Here is a 15,004-nt window from a genome sequence, read left to right on the forward strand (position 1 = left end):
AGTAATTGCTGAATGAATTTAATTGAAGTTGCTGATGATGTCTCTTTAGCAGAAATTATGGAAATTGTTTCAATTAGATATAATGGTATGAAGAAGAAAATGTTTCATTCCAATTAATGCACTTTTTATAAAGGCCTTAGGTGACAAATGCCTGCTTAAGAGCTAATGTTAGGTATTAAAATATTAACTACTGACTGGCCTGTTTCACTAAGACAATTCCAATACAAATTCGTTCCAAACTTCTGTTTTTTTTTAATATTTCAATTGTTTTTAATTTCAATCGAACAAACATATCCTTCAACAACAGGTGTTTAATAGTAATTCGAACGAATTTGAATTCTTATCCTCTTAGAGAAACAGACCATAAGGCTCAGGGACGTACGCAGGATTTCATTTCGGGGGGGGGGGGGGGGCACAACTTGACCAAAAATCATGAAAAATTCAAATGTTGTGTAGCGTTACGTAAAGCTATTTTAAGGGGTTATGGCCACTTTTAAGCATGAGAAAAGCCATTTTCATGCATTTTTTATAGAAAATCTATTAAACCTTAAGTTACCTTCTATTTTTTTTTTTTTTTTGAAAAATCTTACATTCAAATGCCCGCGTAAAAGCACTGTTTTTACTAAAGCAGTTTGCGGTACCCACTGTAGTTTGAACAAGTAAAAAAGTATCAGTCGGCTTTGCCGACAGAGATATACCCTCAGCCTGTGTATATTGAAACAATTTTTTTCCAAAATACGTACATATGTATTTATGTATGTGTGGGAGGTACCGGATGGAGTGGACAAGTATAATCCATATTTGAACCTGATCTATATGTGGTAGATATATTAGGATGTGTAAAGTATAGACCAATTCGGCCACTCCCTGCAAGAGTTACCGTATGAACAATTTTTCCGAAAATGTTTGAACTTTTGTGGGGGAGTTACCTGAAGGAGTGGACCGATATGGCTTATCTTCAAACTTAAACTATGTTTGGACAAAATAATACTAAGGCCATATTTTGAACCGAATCGGCATATCCGTTCGAGAGTTCTCTTGCGCTCCAACCACCTCACACGGTGTCATAGGGGTTTTTGTAACTTTCATGCTATTTTCTCAGGAAGTATGGACTTGCTCCTGATGAAACTTGTACCGTCGTATGGAGGGCAGTGAATACAAGTTGCTAAAACAAAAATCAAAAATCGAGATATGGCCCTAAACTGAACTTTTCCGAAATTTTGTGTGGGAAGTACCCGAAAGAGAGAACCGATTGAGTCCATATTGAAATCTTATCTAAGTCTGGTACACATTTCACGATGGGCAAAGTATGGACCAAATCGGTTACTCGCTTCAAGAGTTATCGTGCGCACAAATTTTCCGATCATTTTTGAACTTTTGTGGGGGAGGTACCGGAAGGAGTGGACCGATATAGCCTATCTTCGAACTTAAGTTTGGGCAAAATATGACGAAAGCCAAAATTTGAACTGAATCGGTTCATCCGTTCGAGAGTTATCGTGCGCTCCAGCCAGCCAGACAGACAGATGGACGGACATTGCTCAATCGACTCCAAATTGTCTGAAACACATTTCGCCCAAACATACTTGGGGTCTAAAACCATTATTTCGATGAGGCACATTTTGCCCGTATGAAAGTGTATATACCCTCGTTAGCATAAATGCTGAGGGTATAAAAAATGTGTACAGTCCTACATGGAGCCGCAAACACAATCTACTGGAAAAAATTGAAAGAAACCGTTATCTCGCTAAGGCACATTTTTGGTCCTATCAAAGTGTATATAGCCTTTCTACTCTAAAGGCTGAGATAGGATCTATGGATCTATGCTTAGAGACTCAAAACAAAACAGGAATCGGCCGTTTAGGTCTTCGAAAGCGAGCTAAATCCAACGAAAGTTGTTCATGTAAGAATTACTTTGAAGCACATGGTCGCCTATTTCTTTGGCAAAACCGACCGTGTGAAAGCTTAAGAAATGTAAAAACTTAAACTTAAGAAAATTCTGAGTGGTACACTACAATTTGTTTGCCAGAAGTCTCCAGAGAAAGTCGAAAAACGAACCAAAGAAGACAAATCATTCTGCATTATGACAATGCGAGCTCTCACACATCGATTCAAATATTCGCGTTTTCATTGTTAGCCCAGATAGTTATCGTTCAGTACTCGTAATAATGCTACAGGTTTTATTGACATCTTCATTTACGTGGTGCAGTCGATTCCCATTTTAGACATTTTCAGATTAACATGGTAGGCTTAAATACCGCCCAGTGTCATGTTGTCGACATTTCCAGCCATGCTATAAAAGTAAGCTTCATATCATTGAGTTTATATGAATGGGGGTGCACTCATTGATATTAATGGACACTTTCACTTTTACATGGTTGGCAAAAATACCTTGTCCCTTCTGACAATTCCCTACTTCGGGGGAATTACAAAAAAAAAAAAACTAAACTAAAAAACAATTTTTATATCATAGTATCATATCATAGTCTTCTCTAAAAGTGAATATCGTGTACCAAAAAATCTCAAATTCCATATTAGCATAAAATCTCAATATAAACTAACACAAATACCAAACTAAATAATTACACGGTATTTATAATTCATAATTACCATAATTTTTTAAATAATTATTTGTTTTATGTCATTCAACCAAATAGGTTGGTTGAAATGTTTATTTGTTTACGTCTTAATATTTATTTACGTTGAAACGAAATTGGAATTACTTTGTAAACAATGAATGATGACTGACTGGCCATTGACTTGAGATTTACACCATTTGTGGGCTAATTTATTTTGCTGGTTTGATTATTTGTTTTTTATTTAGTTACCCGAGAGTCTTTCTTCCATGAAAAATTAAAATTACGCAAAAAACTTATTTACTTTACATTGTTTTACTTCTTTAATTATAAAATAAATATATATTTTAGTATTAGAGGTGCCTATGTAATTTTTGACCGTGAATTCATCAAATGATATACAAATACATTTTCATTATTTGTTTTTGGTGTGTTTGTGTTTAGGGAGTTGCTTGTTGTTTTTTCTGTTTAGCACTCTCTGAGACTTAATGAACAGAACACAAATCCGCGAACCCAGTCACCTGGTGTTAATTCTTAAATCCATAATTTATAGGCATTAAATTATTCGTGAGATTTTCATTATTCGTATTATTATTTATTATAATTATTATTTTTGTTTGTTTTGAGTTTTAGTTTGTCTGCCAGGTGATAATAATCTGAATTAATTTGTTTTGTTTGTTTTGCAATTAATGTAGTTGTTCTCTTATTACAGATGTTGTTGGTAGTACTACACAGAATAGGTGGAATATATTTAAATATTAATTAAAAAGAATTCATTTGAAATTCGTATTTTATAACTTTTTATATACAGTAGTGGAAGGATATAAACAGGAATTGTTCCTTCCATAAATAAATGTCCCATTTTCTACAAAAGTATTTAGATGAAGTTCTACCAATTATATTTAGATGGAGGTTTTTGAGAATGGAAATGCAGTAGCTTGGAAATCAAGTTTCCTGCTTAAGTCTTTTGTTTGCTTTTGTACCCTAATAATATTTTTCAAATCAGGGATATTGCTGAAGTCTTTTGTTTTATTGGTTATTTGTAATGAGAATGATAGATTTATATTAGCAAAAACAAGTAAGAAAGTATCAGTCAGCTGTGCTGACAGTGATATACAAAAAAAAAAAAAACAAAAAACAAAACAAAAAAAGACAAAGCCAAAGCCAAACACAATATTTATGCCGTATATAAAATATATTGATTTTGTATCACGAGTTTGCTTTAAAATCTGTATGTACCGTAATGTGGGGCTATACCAAATCATTGACATATACCAAACATTTTTAGTAACCACACTACTTCATAAAGGACTCGAAATATTTAAAAAAAAATTTTGAAAAAGTTTTATAGTATTCTCGCACAATAGCCATTTTAATAAGATTGTACCAATGGAAAAAGATTGTACCGTTGTAAATGATACCGCCAGAACAACCTACTGACAAAAGAATCAAAACCATGCGAGAGGAGCTCTTAAACTTAATTTTTTCGAATTTTGTGCGGGAGGTACCCGAAGGAGTGGACCGATATTGACCATATTCCATCGTGATAAATGACTGGATGAAATAATACGAAACACCCTGCGAAAATTATCTTGCGGATTTGCCATTTTGGTTGGTGCCGTCAGGGTTTCTCGGAACTTTTAGGCCAATATCATAGGAAATATGGACCTGCGCAAGAAAAAAATTGTACCGTCGTAAAGGAAGCCGCAAGGACATCTTACTGAAACAAATTTCAAAAGATCCTAGAGGAGCTATTTAACTTCACTTTATCCGAATTTTGTGTGGGAGGTACCCGAAGGAGTGAATCGATATAGTTCATATTCTAACCTGATACATGTCTGGGTGAAATAATATGATGTGCAAAGTCTGCACCAATCAGAAACTCCCTGCGAAAATTATCTGGCGGATTTGCCATTTTGGTTGGTGCCGTCAGGGTTTCTTGGAACTTTTAGACCAATATCTCAGGAAATATGTACTTGCGCAAAAAAAAAATTGTACCGTCGTAAAGGGAGCCGCAAGGAGAAACTGTTGAAAAAAATTCAGGATGATCCGAGAGGAGCTCTTAAACTTCACTTTATCCGAATTTTGTGTGGTAGGTACCCGAAGGAGTAGACCGATATAGTCCATATTCCAATCTGATACATGACTGGGTGAAATAATATGATGTGCAAAGTCGTAAAGGAAGCCGCAAGGATATCTTACTGAAACAAATTTCAAAACGATCCTAGAGGAGCTCTTAAACTTCACTTTATCCGAATTTTTGTGTAGGAGGTACCTGAAGGAGTGGACCAATATAGTACATATTCGAACCCGATCTATATATGGAAGGAATAATATGATGTGCAAAGTTTGGACCAAATCGATTGCTCCCTTCGAGAGTTATCATTTACACCATTTTACAGAAAAATTTTGAACTTTTGTGGGGGAGGTACCCGAAGGAGTGGACCGTTATGGCCCATCTTCGAACTTGAACTAAGTTTGGACAAAATATTACGATACCCAGACGGACAGGCAGGCAGACAGACGGACGGACATGGTTAAATCGACTCTAAATTGTCTGAAACGAATTTCGTCCAAACATACTTGGGGTCTAAAACCGTTATTTCGATGAGGCATATTTTCAACCGATTCGGTCAAAAATTTGGCTTTCGTAATATTTTTGTCCAATCTTATTTTAAGTTCGAAGATGAGTTATATCGGTCCACTCCTTCCGGTACCTCCCCCACAAAAGTTCGGAACTGTTCGGAAAATTTGTGCGCAAGATAACTTTTGATGGAAGTAACGTATTTGGTCCATACTTTGAAATTTCTACCAGACTTATATGAGGTTCCAATATGGACTCAATCGGTCCAACCCTTCGGGTACCACCCACACAAAATTTCGGAGAAGTTCAGCTTGGGACCTGCTCTGCTGTAGCAACTTCTATTCACTGCCCCCCTCGCGACGTTATAAGTTTCATCAGTGGCAAGTCCATACTTTCTGAGAAAATAGCCTGAAAGGTTCAAAACCGCCTATGACACCGTGTGTAGTGGTTGGAGTGCAAGATAACTCTCGAACGGATCTGCCAATTCGATCCAAAATTTGGCCTTGATAATATTTTGTCCAAACTTAGTTTAAGTTCGAAGATAAGCCATATCGGTTCACTCATTTAGGTGTCTCCCCCACTAAGTTCAAAAATGTTCGGAACAATAGTGCGCATGATAACTTGTGAAGGGTCCATACTTTACGCATTCTAATATATCTACCAGATATAGAACAGGTTTGAATATGGGCTATATTTGCCCATTCCTTTGGGTACCTCCCACACAAAATTTCGGATAAGTTCACTTTAAGACCTGCTCTCGAATCACTTTGATTTTTGTTGAATCAACTTGCAATCACTGTATCAATTACAACGGTATAATGTTTTCAGTGGCAAGTCTATACTTCTTGGGAAAACAGCCCGCAACCCCCTATGGCACCATATGTAGTAGTTGGAGAGTACAATAACTCTCGAACTGATAAACCGATTTGGTCCAAAATTTGGCATTCGTCATATTTTGTTCAAACTTGGTGTATCTTCTAAAATGGCCCATATCGGTCCTTTCCTTAGGACCTACAAAAGTTCAACATTTGTGCAGTTTAGGGTCTGTTCGGAGATCCTTTGCAAATGTATACCGATGATGTTTTTTGTGGCCCTGTTTACCGCCATATATGTTTTCCATGGACAAGTCCATGCTTCCTGGCATACTGGTCCAATAGGTGTACGATAACCCACTGAAATGACTAGTGGTCGCGATATCTATCGAAAAGATATGACTCTCAAAATAAGATCCACTTCCGTTATGCACTATGTCGGTCCATTCCCTTCTCCGCAAAACTTTTGAACTTTAATCCTAATCCACATTTTTGTCGGCAAGTTCAAATGTCCGAAAAGAGCCACAAAATTCTGAAAAGACCCTAAATCCAGGTCAGGCAATGTGCGCTTACTGAGAGCAAGTGAGCGAAAACTTCAATGTAAAATTCATTGAAATGTATGCTCACTTGCTCTCAGTAAGTGCACATTACCTATCCGTAGATGAAAGTTCCAATTCACATATACTGAGGGTATATCTCTGTCGATAAAGCCGACTGATACTTTTTTTACTTGTTGTTGAAGCAACTTGCATTCGCTGCCTCAATTACGGCAGTAAAATTCAGGGCAAGTTCAAACTTTTTGAGAAAACAACCAGAAGGGTGTAACAGCCCCCTATGGCACTATATGTAGAGGCTGGAGAGCTCGATAACTCTCTCTTGAAACAATTTGGTCCAAACCTTGTGATCTCCTAATATTTTGTCCAAATTTAGTTTAACTTCTAAAATGGAGGTACCTTACCTCCTCCACAAAAGTTCAACATTTGTGTCTAAGTGCAGTTTAAGGTCTGTTCGAAGATCCTTTGGAAATGTACACCGATGCTGTTCGTTGTTGTCCTGCTTACAGCGGTATTGTGTTTTCCGTGGACATGTCCATGCTTCCTGGCATATTGGTCCAAAAGTTATACGATGACCCACTGAAATGACTATCGAAAAGATATGACTCCCAAAATAAGATCCACTTCCATAATGGACTATGTCGGTCCATTCTTTAAAGTACCTCCGCTGCAACCTCTGAACTTTAATTCTATTCCATATTTTCGTCGGCAAGTTCAAATGTCCACAAAAGGCCACAAAATAATAAAAAAAGGCCATAAATACATTCGGTCTGACCGTAGATGAAAGTTTCAATTCTCATAGGCTGTCTGCAAAGCCGACTGATACTTTTTTACTTGTTTGGAGGGTATATTAAGTTTGTTTTTCCGTTTGTAACGCATTGAATTACTCATTTCCGACCCTATAAAGCATATAGGCCCATGTTTTGGAATAGCCCCATACAACGTTACCGCCCGATTTCAGGTATTTCGACGTTTTAAGTCACATTTCTAGACCGAATTAGAAATAATTTGATATTTAGGGTTCTTAGTGACCAAAAAACTTATATTCGAAAAAATTATGAACTTAGGTCCATGTTTTAGTATAGCCCCATATGACGGTACCTCCCGATTTTCGGTATTTTGAGAATTTTACCTACAAGTTTTAACCGAATTAGCTGTAATTTCAACATTTGGAATTTTAAGTTCTTAGTGGTCACCACGCCACTCCACCAAAAGTGTTCAAGAAAGGTCCATGTATGGGTAAAGCCCCCATATAACGGTACCTCCCGATTTTCAGTAATTTGATGATTTTAGCTACAATATTAAACCGAACTAGCAGTAATTTGACATTTGAAGTTCTTAGTGGTCACAACACCTCTCCATCAAAAATTGTCAACATAGGTCCATGTTTGGATATAGCTCCCATATAGCGGTACCTCCCGATTTTCAGTAATTTGGCAATTTTAGCTACAATTTTTAACGAAACTAACTGTAATTTAACATTTGAAGGTTGTAGTGGTCACAACACATCTGCATCAACAATTTTCAACATAGCCCCAATATAACGATACTTCCCGATTTTCGGTACTTTGAGGATTTTACTTAAAATGTTTAACCGAACGTAGGTCCATGTTTTTGTATAGCCACAAAACAAACCTCCCGATTTTCCGTACCTTAGCTTTATTTTTTGGACGAACTTTCTGTAATTTGTTCATTTAAGTTCATATTTTCGTATAGCCCAGATACCTCCGAACTAGCTGTTAATGACATTTGAAGTTCCCACGTTACGTACCGATTTTCGATATTTTGAGGATTCTAGATAAATTTTTTAACCGAATTAGGAGCTATTTGACATTAAAGGATCCCATCAAAAACTGTCAACATAGGCCCATGTTTTATTATAACCCCTATATAACAGTACCTCCCAATTTCTAGCCCACCAAAAATTGTCAACAGTTAGATATAGGCACCATAAAAAAGGACCTCCCGAATGAAGCATTTTATGTACATTATCTGACATTTTAACGTACTCACTTAAAGTTGGGGACAGGAATGAAAATTTTATGGTGGAGGGTATGAAAAGTTCGGCCCGGCCGAACTTAATGATTTTTTACTTGTTATTTTTCACCTTCATAGATCTGAGGTATATACTATGCCTTTAATTGGGCGATGGGTTCCATACGCCAATATTATGATATTTATTAGCTGCGCGAAACTGGCGCTTTGTGTTCCCTTTAAGTCAAAAATTAATAAACAAAACAGAAATAATAGCTAAGCAAAACAGCAACAAATGCAACTACAAACAAGTTGTAAATATGTGGCCACGTACGGTGGCAACACGACTGCACTTTTTTTGCAAAAAAAAATCAAAAGAATTCCGAAAAAAAGATATGCACAGGCGTGCACACTCTCAATGTTTGTAAGCAATGACATAAATATTTAATTTCGTTTAGGCAGGCAACATATCTACGTTTTTATTGTTTATATATTTTTTTAAATTATTTCTTATAAAAATGCATACATAAAACAACAACAGACAAGCAACATGATCATGCACTGACACATGTTGTATTTATATGTATGTGTGTATGTATGTCTTTTCTTTAAGCTACTAAAAATGCAAGGTCAATGCATAAAAAGGTAATGCAAAAGCCGGCTTTAAGCAGCAAATGCCATAAACTATAAGATTTCATAGATGTGTTGGTGTTGGTGCCAGAGTTCAACTCCAAAACCTCCGGATTATGGCGGTCAGCTGGCTTTATTACTACACCCGTTGTCAACAATTGAGTAGCTGGTAGCCAGCAGCAGACAAACAGATTGCGATAGACTTCTTTGGGTTTACAACTGTAAACGGCTGTGGCTGCTGCTGATGCCCATAGGTGAGCGAGTGTGTGTGTGTTTATTTTCTGTGTAAAATACCATGCCAAACTGGTCAATTACTAGCCGGCGGTCAGGCAAAAGCCAATCATCGGTAGTAAAGCCGGTCAACTGCTGCGTCAATTGGCTTGATCAGGTGTCATAGATAAATCTTGTTTAATGTCGTTGCTTTGTGGGGTGGGGGGTGTTTTGCTTGTTCCTATTTTGTTTGCTTGGATTCTTCAATATGTTTTTACAAAAAAAAAAAAAAAACTGAAGAAATATGATCATAATATATGTTTATAAGGTTATCATTTTGTTGATATTTTTTGTTGGTTTGCTCAATTTTCGGTTTTTAATAAATTATGGTAAAATTTTTTGTATGTTGCTTTGTATTTCATCATGGGAATATTTATTGTTGTTGCTATGTTTATAAATTATTTTTTTTCGTGTGGCTGTCATCATCTCGTTCTACCTGGCAATTGGAATTTTTTGATTTCGAATTTTATGATTTAAATCTAAAAGAGTTTTTTTTGGAGGGAAAAATGTGTTGAAATTTTTGAGGTATTATTTTGTTGAGTCTTTCTTTGATATCTTTACGTTAAAATAAAAAAGTCTTTAATTGTTTTTTAATTGCGGAAAGGAATCTTAAATATTTTGATTTTTTCTTGTTAGTAGATTGGAGGAAGTAATTATTATTTTTTCTTTTGATAAACGTCAATCATTTATAATAAAATTGATGGACAAATTTTTAATTGTCTCGAGAATGAATGAGACTTCTTAAATATTGTGAAGAATTAAAGTGGAAATAAGAAATTGAATGAAAGGTGATAGAGTGGTTGTGTGTAACATTTTTATAGGGAACAATCCCAACATAAATTGTGGTGTAGAGAATTGAAGAGTTTTTTTGCTTCTACAGAAAACAACTAAGAGAACTAATGAAACTATACACTTTATAAGCATTAAAACAAATTTTAATATGTTTTGTTGTTGCTAATGCAATTCTGCATTCTCTCCTCTACATTTTCTCCTTAAAACAAAAGACTTAAACAACAAACCTGTATTGAAAATACAGATAAAGGATCCCAAGGGGTCAAAAAAAAAAATTACAAGTATAACCTCCAAACTTTTTCCCATTTGACCCACAAACCCTACATATGTAAATATGTCGGCGATCAGTAATCGAAAGCAAGTTAAACAGTGCAGTAACCGTTTGTATGGGTCCAATAGGAGATTTTCACGTTGTGTAAGCTTCGTCTTATGCCACAGCTATTAACTGGTAAAATTTTTAAATCAAATTGGACAATAAATGCGATCTGTATTTTGGAAAATTTCGTAGTCCATATCAAGAAGCATCAAAAAACAATTAAGAAAGTATCAGTCAGCTGTGCAATAATTATGCCGTATATAAAATATATTGATGTTATATCACGAGTTTGCTTTAAAATCTGTAGATACCGCTATGTGGGGCTATACGAAATCATTGACATATACCAAACATTTTTAGTAACCAAACTTCTTTATAAAGGAATCGAAATATTGGATTACGTAAAACTAAGTTTGGAAGAAAGTTTTCAGAGTTATCTTCGCACTCTGGAATATCGCGCCTTTTCATCTCTTCATCCACTTGTTTGCGCCATCTATTCCTTGGCCTGCCAATTCTGCGTGCACCGCCACGCGGTTCGTATTTATACGCCTTTTTAGCGGGTTCATCTTCGCCCATTCTTATGATATGACCTAGCCAACGCAATCGCTGCATCTCGATACGTTTAACTATATTGATGTCGTTGTAGAGCAGATGCAGCTCGTGGTTCATGCGACGCCGATATTCGCCGTCAACGCAGATTGGTCCGTAGATCTTTCGAAGAATTTTTTCTCTCAAACACACCAAGCACTGCCTTATCTGCTTGAGCAAGTACCCATGCTTCGGAACCATACATTAGCACGGGTAGTATCAGTGTTTTGTAGAGCGTTAGTTTTGTTTGACGAGTTGTGGCTTTGTTTTTAAGCTGCTTACTTAATCCAAAGTAGCATCTGCTGGCCAATACAATTCTTCTTTTTATTTCACAACTGATGTTGTTTGTTGTGTTTATGGCAGTGCCGAGGTAGACGAAGTCTTTAACTACCTCAAAATTATAGGTACCAACTTCCACAGTTGGTCCGAGCTGTATGGACGCTTTGCGCGTCGACACCACCAATTTGGTCTATTCGCCGTTTACCGCCAGACCCACTTTCGCAAATTCTGCTTCGACCTTCCTAAAGATATCAGTTACTTCCTTTACTCATCGCCCCATGATGTCTATGTCATCAGCATAAGCAAGTGACATGTGGCTATTGGTGTAAATTGTGTCATTTCTTTTGACATTTGCATCTCGTATTACCTTTTCCAGCAAAATGTTGAATAGGTCACACGAAAGGCTGTCTCCTTGTCTGAAATCTCTTTTGGTACAAAATTCTTCGGAGAGGTTCTTTTCAATTTTAACTGAGGACCTAGTATCAGTTAAAGTCATCTTACAAAGCCGGATGAGCTTTGCGGGGATACCAAATTCAGACATTGCATGGAATACCTTTGATCGGAGGGACTGTCGAATGCTGCTTTATAATCGACAAAAAGGTGGTAGGTGTCGATCGGCATCTCTTGGGTCTTCTCCAGGATTTGCCGCAGGGTAAATATCTGGTCAATGGTGGACTTGCCAGGTCTAAAGCCGCATTGGTATGGTCCAATTATTCGTTTGACCATAGGCTTTAGTCGTTCGCACAATATCCCTGACACGATCTTGTAGGCAATAGGGAGTAGGCTTATGCCCCTATAGTTAGAGCATACAGTCTTATCTCCTTTCTTGTGGACGGGACATAGGATGCTCAGGTTCCAATCGTCGGGTACGCGTTCTTCCTGCCAGATGATGCTAAGTAGCTGATGAATACACCTTATCAGCGTGTCGCCTCCGGTTTTGAACAGCTCGCCTGGTAAGCCATCGGCTCCTGCTGTCTTATTATTCTTCAGCCGATTTATTGCTGTCTTTACCTCATCTTGGCCGGGTGGTATACATTCAATACCATCTTCTGGGATTGGGTCTGTAGTATCTTCGTCGTCTTCGCTGCTATTGGATACCAACAGTTTTGAGAAATTTGCTTTCCATATCCTGAGCACACTATCTGTATCAGTTACCAAATTACCTTGCTGGTCTTTACAGGAGGATGTGCCTGTAACAAAGCCATCAGTTTGATGCTTGACTTTTTGGTAGAATTTTCGGACTTCATTCTGGTTCCTGTACATCTCGATTTTTTCACACTCCCGTTGATATGTTATCGGGATGAGGAGTGCTTTGATTAAGCAATTGGGCTAGTTGAGTGGAATATGCTGTGGCTGTCTGTTGTGATTGCAGCTTACCGATGTCTAACTTTCGTGTTGTGTCTGTTCGTACTTTGTTTGCTACGTTTAACCGGGTGCGTACCTGTGCTGCAACAAGGTAGTGGTCCGAGTCTATGTTTGCTCCTCGGAACGAACGCACATCCAACACGCTCGATGAATGTCTCCGGAAAAAAACCCACAATTGTAAATGAGGTCGCTTAAACTTAAAGAGTGTACTCGAAGGATTGGACCTATATGGCCCATCTTCGAACTCTAAACTAAGATTGGAATCGATTGATCCGTTCGTGAGGTATCGTACTCACCAGTCAGCCAGACGGACGGACATGGCAAAATCGACTCCAAATCGTCTTAAACGAATTTCGTCCAAACATACTTAGGGTCTAAAATCCTTATTTCGATGAGGCACATTTTTAGTCGTATTAAAGTGTATATACCCTCTCTAGCCTAAAGGCTGACGGTATAATAAAAATTGTTTTTTTACGACACCCTATTGCACACCTCCGGGGACGAGTTCTGTAAAGTGTCCTGTTTGCTGAAGCTATAAAAAGTACAAGGACTACGTCTAGTGTGGTCTACAAAGTAAATAAAAACAATCCTTAGTCTGATCTTCACGTAATCCTTGATCTCCAACATCTATACCTTTTGATTGTAGATGATAAACAGGAGCGGGATGAGTCTAGTATATAGTCAAATAGCAAATGATTATTTGCCTACCTCTTTAAATTTGACTCTCACTAAATGCATTATTTCAAGCGAGGATATCACGGCTGAAGGCAGACTTCCCTTAGGCGTTTTGGTAGTATATATTGGCTGATCTAAGAACAAGTAAAAAAGTGTTAGTCGGCTTTGCTGACAGACCTAAAGAAAAGAAGTAAACATAATACGTCTGACGCCTGTAGGGGGGGGTTTTCAGTTTTTGGGTCAATTTCCCAGGAAGTATAAACTTTACACCCTAAAAAATTGTACCGTCGTAATTAGGGCCGCATACACAAGATGTTGCCATCAATTAAAAAACGAGCCCAGGCGATCGTCGAGGGTTATCTTACATACAACTCAGTTTAGTTGGCGACGACAGGACTTTCTGAAGCTTTTGGGTCATTATCTCAAGAAGTATGGACTTGCCCCTAAAAAAATTCGCATAACGGGGCTCGCAAGAAGAACTTGACGCAAAAAAATTCGCAACGATCCGAGACGAGCTGCTAAACTGTCCTTTTCTTAAATTTTGTGTGGGGGGTACACGAAGAGTATTCAAACCTGACCTATTCCTGGAAGAATCATTATCATATGCAAAGTAATGACCACTTCGGTTACTTCCCTCATGCGGATCATTTTAGCTAACATTTTTGAGCTTTTGTGTGGGAGATACCTGAAGGAGTGGACCGGTATGGCTCCACTTCGAACTTGATTTCGGATTTCGTCCAAACATACTTGGCGTTATTTCAATTAGGAGCATTTTTGGTCGTATCAAAACAATCCTAGAACAGCCATTAAATTGCACATTTGGCACACATTTTGAACGTTTTTGAGGAAGATATCCGAATGAGGTGGTCTATATAGTTCAACTTCAAACTTGATGTAAGTTTTGAATAAATATGACTATGTGGAAAGTTCGGGAATCAATCATGCGCTTCATTATTTTTAATCTCTCTCATAATCTATGGTAAAAATTCCAAATCCATTCCAAAATTGCCCTCTGTAAAGTATTTAACCTCAGAAAGTATGGACTTACTTAAAAAAAATATAAATAAATAAAAATAAAACAAGTAAAAAAGTATCAGTCGGCTTTGCCGACAGAGATATACCCTCAACCTGTGTATATTGAAACAATTTTTTCCCAAAATACGTATGTATTTAAGGGGGTTTTAAAACTTTTGGGCGTTTGAACCGACAAAAATGTTGATTAGGATTAAAAATCAAAAGTTTTGCGGAGGAGATACTAAAAGGAATGGATCGACATTGACCGTTATGGAAGTGGATCTCCAGCCTCAACATATGGTGCCATAGGGGGTTTTTACACTCTTCGGGCTATTTGCTCAAGAAGTATGGACTTGCCCCTAAAAAAACTTTTACCATCGTAATTGAGGCAGCGAATGCAAGTTGCTTCAACAAAAATCAAAGTGATTCGATATTAGGTCTTAAAGTGAACTTATCCGGAATTTTGTGTGGGAGGTACCGGATTGAGTGGACAAATATAGTCCATATTTAAACCTGATCTATATCTGGTAGATATATTAGTATATGTGTAAAGTATAGACCAATTCGGCCACTCCTTT

At 37.3% G+C, this 15,004-nt stretch overlaps 2 protein-coding genes across 6 annotated transcripts in view; one reads left to right on the plus strand and one right to left on the minus strand.

Annotated features, from left to right (window-relative positions):
• PAPLA1 (Phosphatidic Acid Phospholipase A1) overlaps positions 1-15,004 on the plus strand; it is a 287,526-nt gene that overhangs the window by 77,206 nt on the left and 195,316 nt on the right. The window lies entirely within an intron of this gene.
• Positions 1-15,004, minus strand: part of LOC141398884 (uncharacterized) — a 171,316-nt gene that overhangs the window by 70,562 nt on the left and 85,750 nt on the right. The gene's annotated exons all lie outside the window — the stretch shown is intronic.

This window comes from Musca autumnalis, unplaced genomic scaffold, assembly GCF_047663935.1.
Source record: "Musca autumnalis isolate F117 unplaced genomic scaffold, ASM4766393v1 scaffold_3, whole genome shotgun sequence".
NCBI lineage: Eukaryota > Metazoa > Arthropoda > Insecta > Diptera > Muscidae > Musca > Musca autumnalis.